Here is a 6,595-nt window from a genome sequence, read left to right as displayed (position 1 = left end):
AAGATTTTATTTTTATTATTTTTTTATTGGAAAGGCAGATACACAGAAAGGAGAGACAGAGAGGAAGATCTTCCGTCCGATGATTCACTCCCCAAGTGAGCACAACAGCCGATGCTATGACGATCTGAAGCCAGGAGCCTCTTCCGGGTCTCCCACGCGGGTGCAGGGTCCCAAAGCCCTGGGCCGTCCTCGACTGCTCTCCCAGGCCACAGGCAGGGAGCTGGAAGGGAAGCGGGGCTGCTGGGATTAAAACCGGCGCCCATATGGGATCCCGGGCGTGCAAGGCGAGGACCTTGACCACTTGCACCACTGCACTGGGCCCTTAAGATTTATTTTTTAAATTTTTATTGGAAAGGCAGATATACAGAGAGGAGGAGAGGCAGAGAGGAAGATCTTCTGTGCGATGATTCACTCCCCAAGTTACCACAATGGCCGATGCTATGCCGATCCAAAGCCAGGAGCCAGGAACTCCAGGTCTCCCACATGGGTGCAGGGTCCCAAGGCTTTGGGCTGTCCTCAACTGCTTTCCCAAGCCACAAGCAGGGAGCTGGATGGGAAGTGCAGCTGCTGGGATTGGAACCAGCACCCAAATGGGATCCTTGCACGTCCAAGACAAGGACTTTAGCTGCTAGGCCCAACAATAAAAATTTTTAAAAGATTATTTACTTGAAAGGCAGAATTATAGAGACAGGAGAGACACAGAATCTTCTGTTCACTGATTCACTCACCAAATGGGTTCAATGGCTGGGGACTGGGCCAGCCCACAACCAGGAGCTCCTGGCCATCTTCCACTGTTTTCCCAAGCACATCAGCAGGGAGCTGGATTGGAAATGGAGCAGGTAGGACGTTAACTGACACCCATATGGGATACTAGTGTTACAGTTGGAGGCCTAACTTGCCATACCGCGATGCTAACACTCCTCTGAAGTTTGAACTTGAGAGACAGAGATGGGAAAAGAGTCCCCACCCCCTGGCTCACTCCACAACTGTCTGAAATGGAAGCTGAAGGCAAAAGTTAGAGGCAGGGCTGGGTGTTGAATCCCAAAGCTCTAATGTGGAAGCTGTGTGTTCTGAATTGCTGGGCCCAACATCTAGCCCACAAGTGGTTTTTGGTACAGTAACCAGATCGCTTCCATTTTTGCATTATCAGTGTTCTGTTTGGGGGACTGTATTATGTTGGGAAGGAAGAACACCAAGCACTCATTTTCAGTTGAACAATAAAGAATACTTTGCTCCTTCAAGCAATGGTAAAGGGAAACACTAGCTCAGGGCTGTGGGTTCTGCCCTGAGACCTTCAAAATTGCGTTTCAGTGGTACAAAATTGGGCTGTACAGAGAAAAAACTTCTGCAGCCACTTTAGGCACAGTGAGTAAAGCAGATACGCAGAAATACATGTAACCAGATAAAAGCATGAATTTATTGTCAGCAAATAAGGCTCCATTCTCTGCAGTTACCCTAGCTTTAGGAAACTCCCTGATTGGCTGCCTCAGTAGAGCGGCTATTACAAGCACTTTTAGGGAACTTCCTGTGGGTTAAGCCGTAGCTCTCCTAAAAGACTCATCTTCCCCAAGTGCATGTAAAGGCTGCTTGGAGGTAGACATGCTTTAAAAAGAACACCTTAATGTTAAAAGTTCCTAAAGTGAAATGCTGTTACTAATTTCAGAGCAATAAAGCAATAAAGAGAATTATTTGACATTGCACTTCTATTTTGAGTAAGTTTCTCGGCACTTTGTATCTTCTGGTTGATTCTGCAAATGACTGTTTCACAGTTCTTGCATTTTTAAAAATTAACTTTTGTACTAGGACTAGCAGGAACAAATTACACTTTACAAAGTAATAGTCACACCCTTACAAGGAGTGATCTGCAGTCAGTCATTTGGGCTGGGATTTATGCATTTTAACATAAAAACAAGTGTGAATTTCACAGAACATAAACTACTAGTGAGTAAATTACAAAACCACTCAAAGTGGGATGTGAAATCTTGAAAAACAGTCCTTCCTGCTTACTGCTCTGACATGGCTGGCGGAGGGTCTAGGCTCTGTCTCCATCACAGCTTCAGTTTCCCTAGGTCATTAAATAGGAAGAATTCTCAACGAATTTGGCCATTTTAGAATTGAGCCAAAAAACTAAGGTGCTTCAAGCCTTATCTGCTACTTTTTGGTAACACTGTAAAAGAAAAAGAACAGATTTCTTGTACAACTAGGTTAACAGAGCTAAATGCTACTTCTTTTTCATGCCCATGCAATCGATGTTTTTGCATTATTTCCCCCCATCCATGTCACAGTAAAGTGATAGGAAAATTATGTACCCTGGCTCAACTGAAAGATGAGCACAGAAACACTCCCTTGTACCATAGCTCATGCATTCTGTAGGTTCTGTTCTTTTCTCACTATTAAGCTATAGTGCCACAACACAAATTGTGGCTGGGTTCCTGATGTAAGGAAAAAAAGCTCAAGAATAAGATTTAGGTGAAAGCAGACAAGCAAGATTTATTTGCATGCACAGTGAAAGTACTCAAGAAGGGGTGTGGGCATGCCCAGTGGAGAACTGCACACAATGAAGCTCAGCTCCAGTTCCTTGTACGATCGGGGGTGTAACAGATGGTGTCTCGCATTGAGGTTTGGTTAAAATACTTGTAAGAGGCAGGGTTCAGTCCAGGGTTTTGAGTGCCTCCCTTTTCCATTCCCTGTTTCTGAAATCTCAGAGGTGTCTTGGCATCAGGTACATGATGAGACTGGAGTGTCGGCGTGGTAATTTTATTACAGTGATAATATAATGAACTATTGGTCATTGTGTTTTATTACAATGACACTTTAACGAGCTAAAAGGTCATTGTGAGGACATAGCCACAGCCTCTTTGGTTATTTTTTGACCAGCTGTAGTGCAAAGCAGTGGTTTCACTGAGGCTGTGGTTTTCCACTGCACGGAAAGGGAAGAGGTTGTTGGGTGCAGTTGGGGCTGCAGCAGGGCTGGTGACCTTGGCTCCTGCTTGTTTGCTGCCTCCTTACATCTAAATGAGCATATCAGTTTTCAACTTAGCTCTTGACTCAAGATCTGAGAATGTAAAGAGCCCCAGTAAGTATATAGGCCCAATTACTACACACACGCCTGTGTGCACGCACTCTCCCACCTCACTGTCAAGGGCCTTCAGTTCACTTACCTACAGGGATGCTATCTTTAGGATGCTCCAGCTTGCCTTGCTCTTGTTCCTGACGTGTGGGGTCCAGCTCTCCTTTCCCCATAGCCTGACCCCTCAGGGACTGTCTGCCACTCTTGGCTCTTCTTCCTTTAGCCAGGAGTATGTTGTCTTGTAGAAGGAAAATCCCATCTCTCTCAGCTCTATGAAACTCAGGTCCTCTCCTGCTCCTCTTCTGTAATTCTTCCATGCAGTTAAGCTTTAGAAAAACTAAATCCAGCTTTCCAAACTCCTTCCTTCACTTACTGGTGCTTTGTTTGCCTCACCTCATAGTCTCCTCTGAGGCAACGAGGGTTGGGGCTCACTTGTTTTAGTAAAGCAGTAGGGGAAAGAAAGAAGGTGGGAATCTTCCTAATGTCTAAAAATTACTACTTGCAATTTTGAGTATCTCATTAATTAGATTGTGGGCTTTAAAAAGAAAGATGTATTTGTAAGGCAGAGTTAGCAGAGAGACGGGGAGATTCTCCATCTGTGAGTTCAGTGAAGCCAAAAGCCAAGAGCTTCTGGTCTTCCACTGCTTTCCCAGGTGGATCATCTGGGAGCTGTTTGAACTACAGCAATTTGCTGTCTTCAACTCTCTATTTGAGTGGGTATGTGAATGGTTACCCATATGGAATGCCAGTGTTGCAGTTGGCAGCCTGCCCTAGGCTGTAAAATTTTAATATAATTAATATAATTATGCTCTTTTTTAAAGAGTAATTTAAAAAAAAAGCAATAGCATGTCTTTGGGATAGCAAATGAGCATCTTATTTAACTCATAATGAGGGAGCAAGCCAGGTGTTAACGACCAGTTCAAAGGAGAATGCAAAGAACAGACACACCTCCAGATCAGGAATATTGAAATAAATATGTAAAACTAGAGGCTGACCAGCTGCTTTCACGGTGGAGGAGGAAGGTTAGAACAGGACACAGTGGCTTGTAAACTAAGCTTCCTTAGAGTAAGAAATCAGTGAAGCCTGAAGGGAGCGCTCTGAAGAGCATCTTCCACTGAAGAACAAAATGTCTCACTACTGTACTAATTATAACGCAATATGTGGTTTATGAACAAGCAGGCTTGGTGTTCCATTGCTGCCTAGAATTGGACTACTCTGCCAGTTGGAGCAAGATTATACTTTATAAAAAGCATCAAAATCAAACCCGTAGAACATTGACCAAGGTAGAACCAACATGAATGAGACCAACATGGCAGTTGAATGAGACCAACATGGCAGTAGGTGGCAGCAAAGCTCCATTGGGTGAATTCAGCCCTCAGTAATGAAGTCTTGAAAAAGAATTGTCAAACTAGATCAACCTCAAATCCTTGGACCTTTAAGAGTTCATAAATTGCCCTGCAATGATAGTCAAAAAGTTTTATGCGGTGAGTTTTTCTGGAAATAGTCCTTACATTTTTGCCTTAAGTGAAAGCTATGAGGCACTTTGCTCAAATATTGAAACTCTCCTGTCCCGGTTGTCTGGCTACCAAACCAGCTTCAAGTTAGAAATATCTGAGGAGTTCTTAGGCCAGCTCACATAAAACTGACACTGTCATAGGGCAACTGAAGATTCATGTAGTGCAATCCAGATTCACAGTCTCCTGGTTACCCAACCCAGCCCATGCTAATACAGCCAGTGGGCGAATGAGCCATCTAAAATGAAATGCCACATCCAACCTACAATTTTGGAAGATGGATTGTTGAATTGTAATTTAATGTCAACCCTGTCCTCTCTGATCAATAATAGCCAGTACGGCATTAAGGTCATCACCAGCATTTCTAGCCTTCCTCAAAGTTGTCAAGGTGTCCGAGGACCACCAGCCTCAGAATCCCTTAAAACACTTAATAAATATGCATCACCAGGCTCCAAGCCATATCGCCTCAACTAGACCCTCAGAACGGGATTCTGGAGACCCCGTATTCTCAGTGAGGCATCTGAGACATGAGTTATTACAGAAGAGAAGAAAGAGTTCAGGTGTGTCAGCAATGTTGCTAATTTTTTGCTTGCTTTCTGTGAGTTAAACGTGTGTATATGCACATTTGCTTGCTTTCTACAATTTACAGTAAAACAGGAAATGTTTGAATCCATACCACTGGGTGAAAAAACTTGTGGCTAGAGCAGACATGCTCAAAAGCAAGAAACTATTATTTTAGAGGGAGGAAGACCTCAGATGATACTCAGAATTCATATATAACCTTCTCAAGTTCATTTCAGGCAGAAGCTCCAGTCACTCCCCTGGCTTTTCTAATAAGTGACTTGTCACCTTCCTACATATTTTGCTTCTACTACTCACTCCCAAATCCCTTCTCATGGAAATTTAACCAAAAGGTTTGCTAAGCCTTTTAACTTTGTTCTTTTGTTTTTCATCTAAAACTGCACATGCTTTATTTATTTGAACGTCAAAAATATCCCCTGATTTTTATGTAGCAGCTCTCCCCTGGGGAGATTAAACTGTGACTGTCAAAAAATAAGAACTTAGATAGAAAAATCATGTGTTCCAATCCAACCTTAATATTTTTCATAATTTTTTTTTGCCTATAAAGGATTAGTTTAGGAATGAATCACTATTGTGAACAAACATCTGAAATCCAGCAACTTCTTCATTTCAGTTCCTTCTACTAATTTCAAGCAACATTAAAATTTAGTTTTTTCCCCTTTTAATAAATAAATATTTTGGTGATTATCACCCTTAAGTGGGATTACAGATATTTCTTTTCTTCTTTGTGCTTTTCTATGTTTTTTTTCCTTTTTAATCATCTTTTTAAAATTAATTTTCCCAAAATATTGAGCAAATTTACAATTAAGTTAATAATTATAAATTTTTGGAAAAATATAACTGAAATTTAATTTTAAATTATTGAAACAAACATTTCATAAGATCCACCAATTTCTGGATATTTATACAACAATATTTGTAACAGCATTGTTCACAATATCAGAAAAGGTAAAAACAGCCCACATGTCTATCAGTAATTAAGTGGATAAACAAAATGTGGTATGTGCATACAAGGAAAACTTCTAATTTTTTATTTTTGAAAAAATATACCTACTTGAGGGTGCCAGCATGATGGCCAGGTGGCTAAATCCTCACCTTGTAGCCATGGGGATCTCATACATGGTGCTGGTTTGTGTCCTGGCTGCTCTACTTTCCATCCAGCTCCCTGCTTGTTGCCCTGGGAAACAAAAAACGATGGCCCAGTCTTGGGACTCTGCACCAACATAGCTGACTAGGAAGAAGGTTCTGGCTCCTGGCTTCGGATCAGCTCGGTTCCAGCCATGGTGGCCATTTGGGAAGTAAACGAGCAGATTGGAGATCTTTCCCTTCTTCCCTCTGAAGATCTGCTTTTCTAATAAAAATATTTAAATCTTAAAAAAAAAAAAAGAAACCTTACTTGCAAATCAGAGTAACAGAAAGAGAGTTCTTC

This window comes from Ochotona curzoniae, unplaced genomic scaffold, assembly GCF_017591425.1.
Source record: "Ochotona curzoniae isolate NIBS_2020 unplaced genomic scaffold, NIBS_Ocur_1.0 contig_3432, whole genome shotgun sequence".
In the NCBI taxonomy this organism is placed as follows: Eukaryota; Metazoa; Chordata; class Mammalia; order Lagomorpha; family Ochotonidae; genus Ochotona; species Ochotona curzoniae.
Note: the sequence above shows the minus strand (reverse complement) of the source record.